We start from the raw sequence: 21,920 nt of genomic DNA, 5'->3' as shown, positions 1-21,920 counted from the left end.
CATGGTTAGATGTTCCTGTAAAGTTATATTCAGCCTCCTTTCTTTATTAAAAAATAATTCTAAGGGCAAGCAATCAAGACACTTGGTTCTGTATTATATATTCTTCAGAGCATGTAGCACAGTGCGGGTTATAGAGCAGAGGCCTCAAAACTATTGATGGATTCATTGTTTCATCTCCTTCTTGTCAACTGGCCTATGTGTGTGATATATAATATTCACATATATCAATTTTATATGCATGTTAATATGTGCATATATACACATGTGTGTGTATCAGTATAGCATATTCAGTAACTGCTCATTTTTTTATCAGCATAAATTTGTTGGTTTGTTTTAATCAGAGCTAAAACTCCCTTTTCTTTTCTGGCAGCACTTATGGCCATTATCCTTACAGATTTAGTGCTTTGTCTTATTTCATCCTATTTCAGTCCCATTTTAGTCCTATTTCATCATGGAGCAAGATTAATTCAGAGTCACATCCACAGCCACACCTTCCAGGACAAAGAACCACGTGGCACCACTGCTTCTCCAGGGCGGCATGGTATCATCTGGACACTGACCCTCCCTCCAGTATTTTTTTACTTCTTTTAAATACATTTTTATTTCAGACCATATAAATATGTTAATGTTTATGGAAAAATTATGGTTATGATTTATTCAAAATTACCCAAAAGTAAAAAATCTTGTATTAAAAAATTTTAACCAGCTTTTCTTATACACATCTGTTGTCTCTTATTTCTAATTCTAATTTCCCTGTAAACCATAAAAGACATATCAAAAAACATCCTTTGGACTACTATATGGTTTACTGAGAGGATAAATTAAGCATTTTTGTGTTAATATTTATAATAATTAAAGAAGGGGAAGGGTTACTTTCAGTAAAAACATTGTCAAGGAAGACTTCCCAACATCTAAAACCTGGGCAGGAATGGAGATGCAGGGGGTAACCCCCGCCTTCAGAGGAGTGTTTGTGGAGAAACACTGTCCCCGTGCCCAAGTGGTCAAAGAGCAGACGGATGCCTGAGAATAAGGCTTAGTCTCGGACATTTTTACTCTTCAGCTGCTGCATGTGAAAACAAATGTACATGCCACTCTGTCCCAGAACAGGTGAAGTCATTTTGTAAGCAAATGGTCAGCTGGGGGACTTGATGCTGAGTTTTCCACCCTTTCTGCATTTCTTCTTCTCCCTCTTTCTGGCAGTAAATTCCTAGTTCTGATTGTTCTCTATGGCTCACACCTTCTACAAATACATATTTAGTGAGGAACCCACTGTGTGCTTTGTGCTAGCTGCTGTGTGACTCTAAAAGGAATTTACCAAAGATATGTTTCCAGACTTGGAAATGCTTGCATTCTAGGTGGAAAACAAAAACCGATAAGAAACGTACAGTTTCTTTGCAATAGTGACACAAAGCTGTTCAAAAGTGTGGGTTGGAAGGCCTTGTGTAAGACAGAGACCTACGCTGGACCTGCAAGCGTTGTAGGCATTTGTGTACAGGAGTGGCTCAGAAGCCCATTCCCGGTGAGGCAAGAGTCCGGCATGAGCAAGAAGAGTGGGAAGTTCAGTGAAAAGACTCGTCTGATCCCATCAGAAGTTACAGCATCAACATTCATGGGTGTGTATGTATAATTTGCAATACCTGAATATTATTATTTTTTTACTCCTCTCTCTCAGGAGTAGATACATGGAAAAATACAATGCTGGATGATTCATATCTTTTCAAGGAAGAACTGAAATAATTTAATATGGGGAGAGATCCCAAACCAGTACTATTTATCACTCCCCCAGAGCAGAAAACACAGAAACTCCTCAAAAGACCCAGCAGTATATTTTAAGTGGCTTATACCCCTCTCTTGGCCCTGTATTTGTGGATGCATTTGTGGATGTCACTCTGCACACAAACAAGGAGAAACTCTCAAGACGCTAACATTTCTCCCTCTCTCCTCTCTTCCCCCCTTTTATTCAAGAATATGTTTGCTCTCTGAGCTTGTAGCTGCTTTTCTGTTCTTGTCTACTACCCATTCCACAGCATTTTAGTGGATATGCATAAACTCTGAATCAGAAGACTAAAATGAGCACCATATAAGAACCTGAATGTGCTGGGGAGATTCACAGCCAGGATACCTAGGCTAGGCTAAAAGCAAGAACCAGGGTTCTTTTGTGATCTGGTGTAACACCTACATCTTCTCAGCTTTATAATGGATCATTGTGCTTCTCTGGGCTCCGTGACTCACCAGTCCTTGCATATAGAAAGATGGCATTTGTTAATTTGTAAGGGATTTTTTTTAAGGGAATGTGGATCTGGAAACCCCAGGCCATTAAAAACCTCTAAAACTGTACGGTATTCTGAAGGAGACGGTAGATGCCCCTCAGATATTTTCTTCTACAATCTGACTGACGGGAGCACCAAACTGCCTGTGTTTTACTCGTAGACGACTGGCTCAGCTGCGCCTATGTCTCCGTCCGTATCATTAGTTCGAGGCTGAGAGAGAAGGAATGGCGTTTGACAGGTAATTATGAAAACTGACAGGAAATAGCATTTGGCCTCATTGAAGGTGAACTACAGTTTGTAAAAAAATAATCTAAAACTGAGTTTACCAAAACCTCAAATGGCAAAACTTGGGCAACATTACCTGTGCATTAATTAGGTTTATAATAAGTTAATAGTTCTTTAACTTTTACTGTCCTTTAAAGTTTAATCTTAATGCGGAAGAGAAGGACTACAATTTTGCATAGCCTGAATCTGGAATACATTAGCTTCTGAGTCACTGCTGAATATAAGATGTAGAGATTAGGAATGCTAACCATATAGGATAGAATTGGGACTGGATTGCCCAATGTCAAAAGAATGAGTGTTCACTCATGCTGCTGAAGAATGAAGGACAGAAGCAACATGTACTAAGACTTCAGCAGGAAGAAATGAAATCTGTTTGTAAACTTACCCTCATCTCAAATAAGGGGAAAGGAAACAAATCACTGATCCCATCTGCAAACCCCTATGGGGAGCTGGTTTATGTTTTTTCTACTGTTGCACAGCAGAAAAATACCTCATTCTCCTTTGTGTGGAAAGATTTACTTCTCAAAAGTTTGATCTCTATAGAAGTATAGGGACCGTATGGCTCAGATCTTCTGGAAAAGTACCCATTTCAAGTATTTAGATTGGGTCCAGGGGAGACTGGGAAAGAGCTGTTGGGAAAGCACGCTCATGGATAAGTAGTCGCCTACTCTCCCCAGGTACAACTTCAACCCCCCTTTTGTTATGGCCTGCTTTCCATTGATAGGGATGGCTTTTTGCTCCATCCCAGGCCCAGGAGAAACTCATGATTTGAGGTTTTTGGAAGCTAAGGACAGAGATCATTTCTACATTGCCTCCCTTTGCTTAGGTCTAGAGAGATAGGAGGGGAGAATTACTGTTATTATTCCCAAGACCTTTGGGTGTTATTTCCTAGCAAATAAAGAGGGGACAAATCAACTAACATCTCACACTTTTTTCTCTGTCCATTCCAGGGATGTTATGCTAACCCCAATAATAAATCAACATTGTGTTTCTAACCTAGGAGAAATTACCTGCTGTAATCAAGAGGACAGTTGAACACTACAAAGGGCAAAAGCAAAGCAGTAAGTGTCCCAGCAGAATAAATTCCCTAATCTCTAACTCCTCCCATACTTAGCATACTTTGCTCTCCTATTAGTATTTTCCATTGGCTGAATCTGTTTAGAAGCTAGGATCAGAGAAGCCCAGGTGATGCAGTTCCCCATTATCAGCCTCCACGGTGTGGAGCAGAGCAAAGAAGGGGAGAAAATGATGTAGGATGGGGACAAATGAAGAATAACCAATGTACAACTACCTTCAATTTGTAAGTTTAAGAGTATCAGAAGTTTTCATGTTACCCCATATCACAGAATAGAAGGTAGGATTTCAAAAAGCTAGCCAATGCATGAATGAAAAAAGAGTTATATAATAAAACTGACAAATTCAGTGGTGGAAAGTAACCTCAGCAGGTGATCTGATCATAAATTCCTACTGGGGCAGGTCATGGTGGGTAGCCAGTCATGCTCCAGGCATATAAAAGGTTTATATTTGCCTAAAGCGAGGCCTGTCCCTTGTTTTGTGCACCTAGGCTAACACACCTTTGAAATTACTCCTTTTCAGACCCTTCAGAAGCATAAGCACCCTCAAGAGAGCAAACAATTTTAACTATCCTGTAATCAAATCCCTGCCTTGTTATCTTCCACCTTCATGTAATCTTCCTTGTGTTCCTTTCTTATTCCAAATGCATTTAAAAAAAACTATAGGCTGTAATTCTCCAGAGCATTTAAAATATTGTTCCCTGGCACTGTAATCCCTTTGGCTCAAATAAAACTTATAAAAATGCTCTACAGGTTTGACATTTCAAAAATTGATACAAAACCATAAATGACCCTGAATACCCTCAGCAATTTTGAGGAAGAACGAAATAGGAGGAATCACAATACCTAATATCAAACTATATTTCAAGGCCACTGTAATCAGAACAGTCTGCTATCAGCATAAGAACAGACACATAGATCAACAGAACATAACAGAGAGCCCAGAAATAAATCTATGTCTCTATGGTCAATCAATATTCGAGAAAGGGGGCAAGAGCACAAAACTGAGTAAAAACAGCTTCTTCAACAAATAGTGTGGGAGATCTGGACAGGTACATGCACAAAAATGAAACTCAATCACCAACTTACACCATACACAAAAATAAAGTCAAGATGGACAAAAGACTTAAACACAAGTCTTGATACCATAAAAGTACTAGAGGAGAACATAGGCAGGGAAATTTCAGATAATCCATGCAACAATATTTTCAGTAAGTCCCCTAAAGCAAGGGACATAAAGGAAAGAAGAAACAAATGGGAATACACCAAATTAAAAATCTTCAGCATGACTAAAGAAAACATCAGCAAAATGAAAAGGGGACCAACTGTATGGGAAAATATATTTGCCAATGATAACTTGGATAAGGGTTTGATCTCCAAAATATATAAAGAACTCACATGACTCCACTCCAGGAAGACAAACAATCCAACTGAAAAATGGGCAAAGGACTTGAACAGGTTCCTTATGTTCTCTAAGGAGGACATACAGAAGGCCCAGAGACATGTGAAAAGATCCTCAGCATCACTAGCCATCAGAGATACAAATTAAAACCACAATGAGACACTACTTCACACCAGTCAGAATGGCCATCATAAACAAATCAACAAACAACAAGTGCTGGCAAGGTTGTGGAGAAAAGGGAACCCTAGTACACTGTTGGTGGGAATGTAGAATGGTGCAGCCATTGTAGAAAATAGTATGGAATTTCCTCAGAAAACTAAAAATGGAACTGCCTTTTGACCCAGCAATTCCACTGCTGGGATTATACACTAAGAATCCTGAAACACCAATTCAAAAGAACCTATGCACCCCAATGTTCATAGCAGCATTATTTAAAATAGCCAAGTGCTGGAAACAGCCTAAGTGTCCATGAGTAAATGAGTGGGTCAAAAAACTATGGTATATTTACACAATGGAATATTATACAGCAGAAAGAAAGAAGGAACTCTTACCCTTCACGAACCCAGTTCCATTATGCTAAGTGAAATAAGCCAGGTGGTGAAAGACAAATACCATATGATCTCATCTATAAGTGGAACCTAATCAACAAAACAAACAAGTGATCAAAATAGAACCAGAGACATGGAAATAAAGAACAACTGACAATGAGCAGAGGGGGGGCAGAAGGGGAATAATGGGGAAAAAAGGGGAGGGGTCAAGTCAAGGAAACTGTATAAAAGACCAATGGACAAAGACAATGGTGGGCAGAGGATTGAATGTGGAAGGTTGGGGTGGGTATGGCAAGGAAGAGTAATGGGGGGAAAATGGGGACAACTATAACTGAACAATAAAAAATATTTTTAATGCTCTTCAGGTTTGAAAGTTTCTTATATCAATGAAAGTCAACCCAGTATTGGAACAAACCAATTTCACGTGTCTCTGGACATACTGCACAAAGGAAGGCACATCATCACTTCTGTGACAGTCTTACCCAAAATCATAGCCTAAATCTAACCAATTAAACCCAAACTGAGAGGCATTCTACAAATCATTCTCCAAAATTTTTAAGGTCATGGGAGATGAAGAATGACAGAGGTACTGTTCCAAATATTAAAGGAGACTAAAGAGAAAAGAAAACTAAATGCAACATGCCATCCGGGACTGGATCCTGGATCAGAACATTTTTATCTTTTACTGTAAAGGCCATTAGTTAGACATTAGAGAAAATGTGACTAAAATCTATAGGTTAGGTAAGTAGTCTCATTACCAATTTTCCTGATTTTGATAATAGTACTGATTAGATAAAAGAAAGTCATTTTCTTGTTTTAAGGAAATACAGTGCTAAAGTATTTCATGGTAAAGGATACAATGTCTCCACGTCTCAGATGGTTGAGAAAAAGAGCATGTGTGGATACACACACACACACACACACACACACACATTGAGAGAGACAAAGATAGAAACAGAGACAGAGAGAGAGAATGAATGATCAAGCAAGAAAATAGGGGAAAATGTAAACAACTTGGTGGATTTTGTTGGAGGGTATCCAAGAGATCTTGTTCTACTACGTGAACTTTTGTGTAAGTGTGAAGTTATATTTTAAGAGAAAGAGAGAAGCACACTAGCCAATGATTGTGGATGATGCTGACAAAAACTGCTCGGTTATGTCAAGAGAATGGTTAGTTCCCCACTGTTTCACCAGAGCCTCATTAAATGCATGCTACTCAGACTGTTCCTGGGCACCCAATGACTTCTCTCATTAGAGAACTCCTATAGGGAATTTCTATTCTTTTCATTAAAATTTGTTCTGTTTTCATTTTTAATGGTCTGTTCCCAATGTTTCAACATTGGAAGCTGCCTCTAATTCTTTCTGGAGGTATAGATTATCACTTTAAAATAGGAAGAAACCAAATAAAGCAAAAAGCCATCACATGTCTTTGTTAACGGGCTTGGCATGAAATCACAGAATTTTCTGTCACAGATGTAAGGAAGTGAGTGAGTGATGAGCATAATACTTATGCCAGCCTTGAAATTAGACTATTTTCTTTCCCCAAAATAGAACTGCTAATATATGACACTGGCTTTCTGGTGGAACTATAGCAACTTGCTTATTTCCCCACTGCTTCATCTGATCCCCTGAGCAGTTGTTTGAAAAGGCTATGATTGCATATATGTGGTATGTACATGCATCTTTCTAGATGCCTTACAGAAAACCAATAACTGCAATAAGTTTTAGTGTGGAAAAAGCACAGCTAAACCTATACAACTTCAAGGAAAATTAGAATATAAGTCCAGCTGTTTAAAATACTCTGAGCCCTGTCCAGGTACCTCAGCTGGTTTGAGCATTGACCTGATACGCCAAAGTTGTGGGTTGAGTCTCCAGTCAGGGCACATACAAGAAGCAACCAATGAAAGTGTAAAGAAGTGGAATACAAACTGATGTTTCTCTCTCTCTCTCTCTCTCAAATTAATAAATTAAAAATTTAAATATTCTGATATTAATTGGAGAATTTGGTTTGTTTTGGTGCTGATTGGTTTTTGTTTGGGGAGTTTGGGGATGGGGAAATGCCCATGTTTTTCAGCATGCTATCTATTTTTACTTTAGCCCAACAAATGTTACCACTGGAATCTAAGAAAAGTGAGGAAATTCTATGTCACAACATAGGACTGAAAAAAGGAAACCTTGGTACCCAGTCTCAGCATGATTGCTTTTAAGATTTAGACTACCAGATAAGTATCATTAGCTTAAGTGTCATTTTTTTAATGATACCAGAATTTCAATGTGTTGTTATGCAACAAGCATGTTTTAGGTACCTACTGTGTGCCAGGAACCATGGGGAAACAAAGTGAAGTAAGACCTGATTCTGACCTAATGTTGCTATTATAGTCCATTACTTCCTTTTGCCAACAAAGTTGATGGCTAGTGTAAACACAATTATTATACTTTAGCAGATACAAATTTCTATAAAAATACTCCTTATTCTAAGAACTATATTTGGAAAAAATGTTTCAGGATACTCACTGAGCAGAGGGTAGGGGTGACTGGACGTGTATTCAGAGCCCCAAAAATTGAAATCTCCAAATCAACAATGTTCATCACATATACAATCCATTCATATGATGACTTATTTTGCAAAAATATATAATTTTGTTAAGCTGAAGTTGAGTGTCAAAAACATATTTTTGACAAATACATCTGGTTTGGTATTGCAAACTGAGCAGCAGAAGAATGAGAATAAATCCAACATATGTTGTATCTGCTCATATCACCTTTGAGCTTATTGAAAATTATATGCTAAAAGACTCCAACTGTAATTTCAAAAGAAAAATCCTAGGCATGTGGTGACAACAGCCCAACAGCACTGGAATAAGTTCATAGGTTCCCCAGGTGAGCACTTTAAAGGAAACACTGATTTTTTTTTTTCAGGCACTCATTGATTTTGATGGATAGATACATTCTGGTGTAATTTTTAAAAAATAACAGCATTATAACTTTATATACCCTTTGTGTTATACATTCATTTTGAAGGTTATAGCAATATAATACAATAACATATTTTAATTAACTGTTGTGAATACATTAATTTGATTAATAAAACTATTAATAAATTAAATATTACTACTCCATTAAAACAATGTGGTAAAAGGGTCATGCTAGAGTGCTATATGGTAGACTCTTCAAGATGGTCCCCACTGTTTCCCACTTCTTGGTATTATTCATGCCCTTGTATAGTCATTTCCCACATTGTACCAGGGTCAGCATGTAAGACCGCTGAATACAGCAGAAATGGAGATATGTCACTTTTAAAATTAGGTTATAAAAGACTGTGCCTTCTGTCTTGTCTCTTCCTCTTATCACTCCATCACTCACTCAGGGAGGCCAGCTTCCATGTCCTGTAGCAGCTCGTGGAGAGACATCCTGGTGTGTAATTGAGGCCTCCTTGCCAATAGCGACATGAACAAAGTTGGAAGCCAATTCTACAGCCCTGTTAGTTACTGCAGTACAGCCAACGATTTGACTATAGCCTCGTAAGAAACTCTGATCCAGGCTGCTCCCAGATTCTTGACCCTCAGAAACTGCGTGAGATAGTGTTTACCATTTAAAGCAGCTAAATGTCAGGGTAATTTGCTCCTTACAACAGATAATCAATACTGCTAAATGAAAATCAAGAATACATGATAGGAAATTTGCCAAGATATTAGTAATAATTACCACTGACTGATTAGTTATGAGTAATTTTCATTTTTCTTTAGCTTCCTTTATCTTTTCCTGATTTCCTATATTTATTATACATTTTTTAAATCAAAAAAAGAAAAGGAAAGGTCTTTATTTGTTTGTTGTTATAATACAAAGTAAATTTTAAAATGGATTTTCTTCCATTTCAATACCATGTGTGGGCCACAGGATTTTGCAGGAACACTGAGCAGTACAGATGCAGAAGGAGGGGCTGCAATGCCAGACAATGTAATTGGCCGAGTTTCAATCAAGTGCTAAGCCAAGATAACCAACACAGAGGAAAGTCTGTAGGTGCTTTGAAAAAAGCTTTTTTAATTTTGACAGAATTCTGTGCTTAAATTTAAAGGAATGGTACAAATATTTCTGTATTCTGTCATTCCTATATACCAACATTCTCTAATTATGAACATTTTGCCACATTTCCATTATTGGTATTGATAGGTAGAGACAGAGAGAGAGAGAGATAATATGTTCATCTCCACTTCATAGCAATTATCACTGTTGCAATTTTACATTTCTTTGTATAATTATTTGATTGTTTTTGTCTTTACAACTATAATGTGATTTTCATAACTTTTTACTTGCCATTCTTTTCCTGGTGGTTTAAACTGGCTCATACACAGCAAGTGCCCAGTATTTTGTTTTATGAATGAAGAAATGAAAGGAAACAAGAGTTGGAGAGTACATGCCTCAAATCTTAAAGTTATTTTTTTTAAATGTAAGTGTTTTCTTTGTGCCCATAAACTGAGCCAGGTAGTAAGACTCAGGACGCGATGCTAAAGTAAAATCTGAAAGCTATAGGAGGGCCTAAGAAACAGGGCAGTGTTGGGCCCAGAAATAGCATCCAAAGCAAGAGACTAAGCAAAGTTTCCCCTTGAAGCAGCCTATTTAAATACTGTGTATTGGTCAAATGGCCTAGGTTATGCGCTAGCAAACTGCCCCAATTCTCAGTGTCTTAAACAAGAAAGATTTATTTCTAATTCAGAATACATGATCAACACCTGACTTTTGTATTCAGCTGGGAACTGTACGTCACCCTCACTCCAGGACCCAGGCTAATGAAGCAGCCAATATCAGGGACCAGCTAACAACCATGCCAGAGGCAAAGGGAGTTTTGGGAGATCTCTGCCTCCCTAACAAAATGCTCTGGCTTAACTGTGACATTTGTCATTGTCGTTTCTGCTTTCAATTCATTGTCCACAAGTAGTCACATAGGCCCACACAATTAAAGAGGTGCCAGGAAATAGGATTCTACACATGCCTGGAAGACAGAGAACTGGTCATATTTAGTGAATAGCACTAATGACTACCAGCTTTGATGTAGCTATTACATTTCCGGCTGAGCAATCTCTACAAAAAATTGGTTTTACAGAGTGGACTAACAACCAACTGTAAGAATTTCACAGAAATTCAACATAAAATGATCGTTTATATTTAGCTAAACACCAAAGTTTTCTACTCTTCCCGTTCTTCTCACCTCTCTTCAGTGAGATCCCTAATCATCTCAGGAATATTGAATAATGAAAAAGTAAAGCTTGCCCTGGCTGGGTGGCTCAGTTGTTGGAGTGTCATCCCATACACCAAAAGGATGTGTGCTTGATGTCCAGTCAAAGTATATACCAAGGTTGTGGGTTTGATCCCTGGTCAGAGTAAATACGGGAGGCAACCAATTAATGTTTCTCTGTCACATTGACGTTTCTCTCACATCAATGTTTCTCTTTCTCTCTAGCTCCCTCTCTCTCTCTCTCTCAAATCAATAAACATATCCTCAAGTGGAGATTTTTTTTTAAAGTAAAGCTTAAGAATTTGTTTGAAAACTTTTTTAATTTAAAAAAAAAATTGATTGATTTTTTTAAAAAGACAGAGAGAGAGACATTGCGTTGTCCTACTTATGTATGCACTCATTGGATGCTCCTTGACTGTCCCCTGACCAAGAGATCGAACTGCAACCTTTGCGTATCAGGACAACACTCTAACCAACTGAGCTACCCAGCCAGGGCTGTTTGAAATTTTTCAAGTATATCTACATTCATCCATTCAACAAATTTATAGTTCTCACCTACTATATACCAATAGAATAAAACTTCTTCACTGCAAAGCATTAGTCATAACAGTTTATAATTTCAACTCTGGACCTTTAAACAAGATAATGGTGTGTGAAAGCAAAAACACCAGTGTGGGGAATCTAAGTTGCTAGTGTTGATTACATTTTCCAGATACAATAAGGTAAAGAAAATGGCCTTAATACTAATATTAGATTTCTGAGGGTAACTTCCACTGCCAAAGCCTGAGTATGCAGGTGAAACTCAATAATATTAAACTAAACCTCTAACAAAAGCAGATCAATTTATAATTATAATCTTGTTATCTGTTGAATCATATCTGCAAGACACAAAAAGAAACAACATTCAATCTTTTTGGCTGTGACTAGGCAGTAATAGAAGTAAGAACTGGATCCTATTTCAGATCATTTAAATAATTTGAAGCAGAGAATAGGAGTTCTTCCAAATATTCCAGAGATTTTTGTAGACTTTATTAAATTCACTGAATAATTCAGCTCCCCCACATGCTAGAGGTCCTTTAACTTCACTCTCTGTGCATACATTTGCCCAAAAGGTACAGGGGCAGAAAGAGAGGGAAAGAGAGACAGACAGACAGACAGACAGACAGACTCCTTTACTTCTCAACAAAAGTCCTAAGGTAGACCAGGGGAACAAAGGGCAGTTTTTGGAGGTTAGAATATTAAGTAGAGAAAAGAAGATTAATCACATGGAAAATCCCAAAATCCCAGAAAAAGGGAAGCAGCTTTTGCTATTTCATAATTTTCTCCTTTATTCACTCAGCACCTCCCATGTGCTAGGTATTATTATTACAGGAACTCAAGATACACAGCGAATAGAATTAAAAAGTTCTCTGACTCATGGGGTTTACATTCTGGTGGGAGGGGAAAGCAATCAGCACACTTAAGGAAATAGAAGACTATCAGACCATGACAAATGCTATGAAGAAAATGAAACAGAATAATAAGTGTCATCAAGAATGACCTGAATTGAGGCCCAGCGATGGGAAGAGGCAGCCTTGCAATGCCTGGAGGAAGATCATTCCATAAGGAAGGAAGAGCTGAGGCAAGGATGAGCGTGACCTATTAAAGGAAATTCTAGTTGAAGAAAACACATACCTAGTCATATCTTGATGAGAAATGTTAATGCAAAGGATAAACAGAAAATCTTATAAGCTTCAGAATAAACATATTATCTTATAGGAAAGGTACTGCAGCTGCTACCGAAGTTGTCATTTGGCATATAAATGTGCAGAGGTGGTAGGTGACAGTCACAGCATTCTGAAGGGAAAGTTGGATTACTCCTCTGAGACAACAAAGGAAAGTCAGTTCCAGTACTGGAGACCCAGAAAGCCTCTCTTCTATACATCCTTTATGAACAAAATTACTCAGGGAAGTAGTCTGGTGAAATAACAAATGGGTCAGAGTAAAACCCTAAAGAAATAGAAAGACATGGTATAAAAGGAAAGTCAATGAGCTGTGAAAACAGCCAACCTCACTATTACACATGTAGTACATACTCCATATGTACAAGTACATCAGTAATGACGTACTTGTAACATTTAAAGTAATTGTCCTTAACCTCCCCCTTTATGCTTCTTATTCCCTATACCTCTTCCCCCATTCTCCCCCCTCCCCCCACTCTGATAACCTGTTAAGAATAGTATTGGAAATGGAGAAGCCAAAGAACTTCTATGTATGACCCATGGACATGGAACTGAGGTTTCAGGGAATGATGGTGGGAGGGGGCATACAGGGTGGAGGGAAATAAAGAGAGAAAAAATGGGACAACTGTAATACCATAATTAATAAAATATATTTTTAAAAGAAATAAATTTTAATATAAAGACTGCTACAAAAAAATTAAAGTAATTGTTAAAGATGTTTAGACTACGTTTACACATTTTAATTTCCAATTGAAAGTAAAAATCCAGATTTTTTCCAACTGAACCTGGACATTGAGAAAACAGAATAGGAAGAAATAAGTAAGGAATGTTAAAGCTCTTATTTTTAGTGGGGAGTGGGTTCAGATATAGACTAAATTTTTATTTTGTTCAAGAAATATAGTTCTAAAATGATTATAAAAATGTAAGCATATCCACAAGTCATTATGCATTTGCCAAAACCCATAGGACTGTACAACAAAGAGTGAACCCTAATGTAAACTATGGATGTTACATAATAATGTATCAGTACTCATTCATGAATTAGAACTAACAAATGAAAGTTTCTACATGGCTAAAGAAAACAGCATTAAAATAAAGAGAACCAACCATATGGGAAAAGATATTTGCCAATGATAACTCGGACGAGGGTTTGATCTCCAGAATATATAAAGAACTCACATGACTCCACTCCAGGAAGACAAACAACCCAGTTAAAAAATGAACAAAGGAGCCCTGGCTGGCGTAGCTCAGTGGACTGAGCGTGGGCTGCGAACCAAAGTGTTGCAGGTTCGATTCCCAGCCAGGGTACATGCCTGGGTTGCAGGCCACAACCCCCAGCAACTGCACATTGATGTTTCTCTCTCTCTCTCTATCTCCCTCCCTTCCCTCTCTAAAAATGAATGGATAAAATCTTTTAAAAAAATGAGCAAAGGACTTGAACAGACACTTCTCCAAGGAGAACATACAGAGGGCCCAGAGACATATGAAAAGATCCTCAGCATCATTAGTATAAATTAAAACCACAATGAGATACAAATTAAATACAAATTAAAACCACAATGAGATACCACTTCACATTGGTCAGAATGGCCATTATAAACAAATCAACAAACAACAAGTGTTGGAGAGGATGTGGAGAAAAGGGAACCCTAGTGCACTGCTGGTGGAATGCAGACTGGTACAGCCACTGTGGAAAACAGTATGGAATTTCCTCAGAAAACTAAAAATGGAACTGCCCTTTGACCCAGCAATTCCACTGCTGGGATTACACCCTAAGAATCCTAAAACACCAATTCAAAAGAACCTATGCACCCCAATGTTCACAGCAGCACAATTTACAATAGGCAAGTGCTGGAAGCAACCTAAATGCCTGTCAGTAAACAAACAGATTAAAAAACTATGGTATATTTACACGATGGAATACTATGCAGCAGAAAGAAAGAAGGAGCTCCTACCCTTTAGAAAAGCATGGATGGAACCTGAGAGCATTATGCTAAGTGAGATAAGCCAGGTGGTAAAAGACAAACACCATATGATCTCACCTTTGAATGGAACCTAATCAACAAAACAAACAAGCAAGCAAAATATAACCAGAGACACTGAAATTAAGAACAAACTGACAGTAAGCAGAGGAGAACTCAGAGGGGATAACGGGGAAAAGGGGAAGGGTTTTCAGGAACAACTAGAAAGGACACATGGGCAAAACCAAGGCAGGGGTGGAATCAGGGGAGGGAGGTGGGGGTGACTGGGGCAGAGGGGAGTGGTGGGGGAAAAAGGCAGACAACTGTACTTTAATAAAAATAATTTTTTTAAAAAGAACTGACAAATGTACCACACTCACATGAGATATTAAAATCAGAGAAACTATGTTTGGAATGCAGAGGTGAAGGGGAGGGGTACATGGGAGCTCAAGGTACTTTCTGCTCAATTTTTCTGCAAAGTGAAGTCCACCAATGAAAACAAGAAATAAAGAAAGCATAATCTATCTAAGAACAGTTAAGAAAAAAGTCAAGAAAACATTATAAATACAAAACAAAAAGCTAAAATAAGATGGCAGAAGTAAGACCAATTACATCACCAGTCAAAACAAATAATGATCAGATACAGACCTATATTAATAGAACCAACAAAGTCCAACAATATGTTTATAAGGTGTACCTAAATCAAATGAACAGATATATTAATATTAGAGCACAGATTAAAACATTTCAAACTAATGCAAGGAGAAAAAGGCATAAGTGACAGTATTAATATCAAGGTAAACTTCAAAAAATACATTAATTGGATTAAAAGAATAGTTGTTAATAAGAGTTACAACACACCAAAATAGTGTAACAATCTAAAGACTTTGACACTGAGTTGCATTGCATTGAATTGAAAAGCTGGCAGAATGAGTAAATGTGACACAGCCAACATCATATTTAGAAATTTTAACATACCTCCCTGAGAACCTGAACATTCAAAAAACAAACACACAAATAAGGATATATAGAAGATATGAACAATTCAATTAAAATTAATGAAATTAAAAATGATATCCTAACAAAACTTTTTTTTGGAGAATTTGACATGTTTCTTCTAAATGAAAATAAATAATCATGACAGTGGGGGACATATTAAGCTATCAAATACTAAAACATACCAAAAAGCTACAGTAATTTTTAAAGTGTCAAATCACTGGAAGAAGGAAAGAGATAGAAGATACAGAATAAGGAGTTCAGAAACAGACACATGTATAAATGAGAGGTTAGTGTACAAAAAGTATGATATGCAAATCAGTGCAAGAGAAATGGGTGTACCAGTTACCTTTTACATAGAAACACACCACCCAAAAATACACTAGATTAAAATAAGAATCATTTATTTAATTCATGATTTGGTAATTTGGCAATCTGGAATGGAGTAAGTTAATTTGTTCTTAAGATCTGGGCCAGGCTTCGCTGATCTTGACTCAGGTTGCCCATGGGTTTATGGGTAGCTAGTAGGTCGGCTGGAGCTGACTGCTTTTAAATAGTCTCATGCATATGTATGTCTCATAATTCACTAGGAGAAACAGGGTAAACTGGGCCAAGCTAGTTAGGGCTTGTTTATATATTACCAGAGTTCTGAATGTAGCAAGTGGGTAAAGCCTAAATGCACAAAAACTTTTCAAATCTCTGCTTACATCATGTTTGTTACTGTTTGGTTGGTATAAAAGCAAGTCATATGTCCAAGCCCAGAGTCAGTGAAGCAGGTACTACGAAAGGGCTTGGATACAGGAAGGAGTGAGCGAATTGCTGCCGTCACAGCAATCAATCCACCATTGTGAATTATTCAGTAAGTGATGCTGGGAAAAGTGAACCATTTGTGTAGAAAGTGGGTTAGATTCCTATATCACACCAAAATAAATTCCAGATATATTAAAAATTAAATGTAAAAATTGTCATATTTTAATAACAAAGCTGACATAACAATGTGGAGAAAATATTTGCAACATATATAGCATTAAGTTAAGAGCCACAATATAAAAGAAATCTTAGAAATAAAACACCCATGTCAAAGCAGTGGGGAAAATATAAATAGAAAAGTCATAGAAGAAATGCAAATGGACATTAATCAAAACAAAAAAAAATGCCCACCATCACTAATAATCAAAGAGATTCAAATGGAAACAAAACCAAGGTATCAATTTTGCCAAATACTTTGACAAAATGTAAAGGTTAATGTCAAGTGGTAAAGAGTGTGTGAGAATAGATACCCTCACATAATGTTAGCTAAAATGCAAATTGGCATTAAAATTTCTAGAGGGCAAATTAGCACTATATAACAAAAGGGTTAATTTGCATACCCTTTGACCCACAAATTCAATTTCTGAGAATTTATCCAAAAAATAAGTGTGAAAGAAATAGATAAAGTATATGCACAAAAATATATGACAGCCCATTTTTAAAAAGATACAAATTAGAAACAACCAACCTTCCCATCAATAGGATTAAATCATGCTGTATACAAGCAATGGAATATTATGCAGCACTCAAATGCATAAAATAGTTCTTTAGGTAATGTTACAAAAAGATATCCATGACAGTTTATTGAGAGCTCTATGTAAGTTAAAGAAAATATGACCCAAGTCATATTTTTTGTCATCTGCGTGAAAAAACTATGGAAGAATATTTATCAGACTGTAGGATTTTTTTCACTTTCTCTATTCTGCTCACAATTTTTATAGCAATAAGCTGTCAGCAAAAAAAACAGTTTGCAATGAAATTAATACCATTTTGCTTTAAAAAAATCACCTAAAAATTCTTTGACAGCAAATATTTATATGCTAATACAGCATTCTGGTGAAGTTAAACAATGCAGTTAAAAGTTCGTGAACTCAGAAAACAGAAAGTGCAATCATGAACAGGGCAAAATATTGCCCCTGGTAACAAGAGAGAAGATAACAACAGGAAAGAGAGGTCACTAAAAGAACAGAAATTTAAAGCAGCATATAAGCCGAAGTCTCATGAGAGGCTGTGGCTTCACAGAGCAGGAGTCATTTAGTGGGCCTGAGATGAAAGGAAGGTGGTTAAGATTAAGAGAGAAAGTAAGGGACATTAGGAATCCAGCCTTTCAGTGAAGTCTTTACATATGCTGTAAATTTCTATGTCACCTTTGTCTCAAATCTCCATCCATCTCTATATAATATAAGCCAATTAAGAGTTACATTTGTGAGCTAAACAAAAATTTATGGTCCTAACTAATGACTTAAAGTCACTCTGTATTTCCATTAATGCCAGAGCTTATTTGAGCTCTGGTGAAATCTATCTCTTTTCAGAGAGAGAGAACATGCCACATTATAGGAGGGTGAGGGTTTGCAGCAGAAGCCAAGACCACATTTTTCTAATTGCTTAGGCTCAGTTCCACACTGACCAGCTTGTTAATTCATAAATTTGGAAATAATTGTCATGAGGAAATAACGGCCTCATAAGTCAAGTTAACAAAGGGCCAAACTCAATGACATTTATTAAACATGAAAAAGATTTATAGAGGAAGAGGGTGTGCTGCTTGGCAAACAGGATGAACTGATAGTGATGCAAAATGGTCATTTCATTTTGAAGATGCATTTGAATTCCTCATGCTCCTATCCTATAATTTTTCAAACAAGGACACTGTTCACTGGAGGTGCTATCCCACCTTTAGGACTTTCCCAGAGAAAATATATAGTGGAAAAAAGCAGAGATTTTGGAATACGAATCTGCATGTCAACATCCTCTTCTGAGAAATAGGCAAAATATTATTCACTTCATAGGATGCCATGAGAATTACATGAGACAATGCATAGAGTCTAGAATATTGTAAAAAACAGTTTAGTCACTGTTTTTCTTTCCCTTCTCTTCCTCTGGCCATTCTTAATTCCTCATGTGACTCCTAGGGTCTTTGGTAACTTTTCTCATACTCCCAATCCTTCCAAGCCCTGATCAAAGCCCACCTCCTACACACAGTTACTTTTTTTGACTCATTTAACATCTGCACCACATGAGTGATTTGCATGCTTGGAGGATGGGAACAATTGTTTTTGGTTCATTTAACCCCTATGTAATAAGCTCCTAACTCTGTTGCCAAGCACAGCCTTTTCTCTTCAACTAGATTTGAAGTTCCCATGCTCTGGAACATTACCTTAAACTTCTTTGTCTCCCTCACAGCACCCAGCATATAGGTTACTATATAATAATTAATTACGGGCCTACAGTGCTTGACTGACCTGGAGATTTTATGTAAGGCATCCAAAATATTTTTGTGAATATTTTAAAGGCAATTTGGTACATCAATAAAGCCAATGTCAATGACCAGCACCCATACTATATGGATAGTTTGTGAAAGAACAAAGAAGCCAGTTTTCAATCTGTTCTCATGACACTTTGTTCATAACATGATCTTCAAATACTCTTTTTCCCCAATATAATTAAATTCTCAAATTATCTGCTCTGTGTTTCTGAGGCTTAAACTCCAGTTCCATGAGGTTTACACAAAAGCTCCATCTAGTAATACTTCTTCCAGGCCATGTGTTGGATAAATATTTTTGTACAATGGAAGAAGCAATATATCTGTTTTTGAACATACAGTGTATACTTTGACTTAATAAGATAAATGGTTAACTTAAAAATATACTTTGGCTTAAAAAATAAATGGCTGAACATATATCATAAACTTAAAAAAGAGACATTTTTAAATCTACTTTCAGATATTACATTTTGTTTGTAAATTTTGTCAACCCAAAATCTTTGTTTTCCATTAACCCGCCAAAAAAGACAAAAAGAGCAATCTAAGCATTGTTCCAGCATTTTAATTATCATTATGTAACAGCTGTACCTCACAGAGAAACAGGTTTTGTCTCCTGGCAATAGAATGTTTTTAAATTCATTCTTTATTATCTAGATATTTAATTTTCAGTTTTATATTTTCTATCATGCCATGAATGGTTAACAGTGGATACCACCAGATTATAAATTGGTGTAGTCACTATGGTAAACACTATGGGGGTTCCTCAAACAATTAAAAATAGAACTACTGTATGAACCAGCAGTTCTACTTCTGGATATTTACCTGAAGAAATGTAAAACATTAATTTGAAAAGATATATGCACCTCTATGTTCACTGCAGCATTATTTACAATAGCCAAGATATGAAATCAACCTAGGTGCTCATTGATAGATAAATGACTAAAGAAAATGCAGTTACATATATACATTGAAATATCACTTATGCATAAAAAATGAAACCACACCATTGCAACAACATGGATGGACCTAGAGGGTATTATGCTAAGTGCAATAAGTCAGAAAGAGAAAGATAAATACCATATGATTTTACCGATGTGTGGAATCTAAAAAACAAAATCAATGAAGAAACAAAACAGAAACAAACTCACAGATACATGGAACAAACAGGTGGTTGCCAGACAGGAGAGAGGTTGGAGGGATGGATAAAAAGGCAAAAGGGATTAACCATTACAAATTACAAGTTATACAAACAGGGGGATATAAAGTACAACATAGGGAAGATAGTCAATAATATTGTAATTACTACATTTGGTATCAGATGTATACTAAACTGACCATGGTGATCACTTCATAAAGTATATAAATGTCTAATCACTATGTTGTACACCTGAGATAAATATAATATTGTATGTCAACTGTACTTAAAAAATAATTTTCTAAAACACATTTAAAAAGAGTGGATACCACCAAGGACCACTCCAGAACATTTCATACTTCAAGTTGACTAGCCCTTAGCTAGAAGGATACAGAAGAGTAAGTCTTCGCCACCCCAAATAAATAATTGAGTGACTCTTTAAGTGCTGGGGATGATTTCTGCAGGCAAGATCTGGAACAATGGATAGCAGCAAACCCCTGTTAGAGGGACAGATTAGAATGGAAGAATAAACCTGTAGAGTAGGGCAGTGATTCAAACCCAGTTGCCATTAATTATTTCACAATTATGTTAAAAGAAAAAGGAGGAGTGCAGAGGAGTAGAACAAGGAGGAGGAAAAAAGAAGGAGGAAGAGGAGGAGAAGGAGAAAGAGAAGAAGGAGCAGGGAGAGGAGGAGGAGTGCACAGCAAGTGAGCAGTCAGAAATCAGAGGAGCTCTGTTGGAATGAGTATAATTGTTACATGGAGAATTCTGGGGAGTGGCAATGACAGACAATGAAGTTGGGAAATATTTGGTAATCAAGAAGAAAGGCTCAGCCCTGGCTGGTGTGATCAGTGGGTTAAGCACTGGCCTGCAGACTGAAAGGTCGCTGGTCCCATTCCCTATCAGGGCACATGCCTGGGTTGTGGGCCAAGTCCCCAGTTGGGGGCATGCAAGAAGCAACTGATAGATGTTTCTCTCCAACATCGATGTTTCTCTCCCTCTTTCTTCCTCCCTTCCCCTCTCTCTAAAAAATAAATAAAATATTTAAAATAAAGAAGAAATGTTCAAACATGCACAAACACCTATACACACAGACTTAAACACAATGGGGGTGTGGTTGAAATAACCTAGACTGAGCATCAAAAGAAGCAAGGTCAAACGTCACTCTGGTCTTGATAAGCCCTCTGAGGCTTACTTCTTCCTCTGTAAAATGAATGAAATAATATCTGTAGCCCTGAACTGAGAGGAGTAAGTGGATTCTTGGGAGAACCCTTTATAAACTCCAAAACGTCTACATACGGGATTGCTTTGGGTTTCTAAGTAAACTGCAAGCTCCCATCTACTCCACCAGCCCCCTTTTTTCCTCTTCCAAGGATGGGTCAGGGTTAAGGGCAAGGGCAGTTTACTGCTGTTGGTGCTAAGAGGTGGAACTTTCCCAACACAAGAAGCTGAAGCGCTAAAGCTAAATCAACAGGAGCACAGTGAATTACTTCCACTGATCTGGACACCATAATTCCAGGTATGCATCTTAATTCTTTTTGTGTACACAATTTCATAGTAAATGTTAAATTTTTAAAAAGATTTTATTTATTCATTTTTAGAGAGGGAAGGGAGGGAGAAAGAGAGCGAGAGAGAAACATCAATGTGCGGTTGCTGGGGGCCATGGCCTGCAACCCAGGCATGTGCCCTGACTGGGAATCAAACCTACGATGCTTTGGTTTGCAGCCCACACTCAATCCACTGAGCTACACCAGCCAGGGCTTGCATCTTAAATTTTCATTAGCATTTCTAGCAGCCAAACCAGCTCAACAACTTATATTGTACTTACAAATTCATGTACAATTACAGATTTTCCTTTTTCTAGAAGAACATTCATCCTTATTTTATACTTGTGCTGCTGTTTAAAACCAATGGGCCATGTTTTTATTCCTGTTAAATTGTATTTTGTAGACTGCACCCCTTAGATCCAACTAGCTGGGATTTCACATTCTAAGTATTAGCCTACCA

This window comes from Phyllostomus discolor, chromosome 8 (assembly GCF_004126475.2).
Source record: "Phyllostomus discolor isolate MPI-MPIP mPhyDis1 chromosome 8, mPhyDis1.pri.v3, whole genome shotgun sequence".
Lineage (NCBI taxonomy): Eukaryota > Metazoa > Chordata > Mammalia > Chiroptera > Phyllostomidae > Phyllostomus > Phyllostomus discolor.
This window is presented reverse-complemented; position numbering follows the sequence as displayed.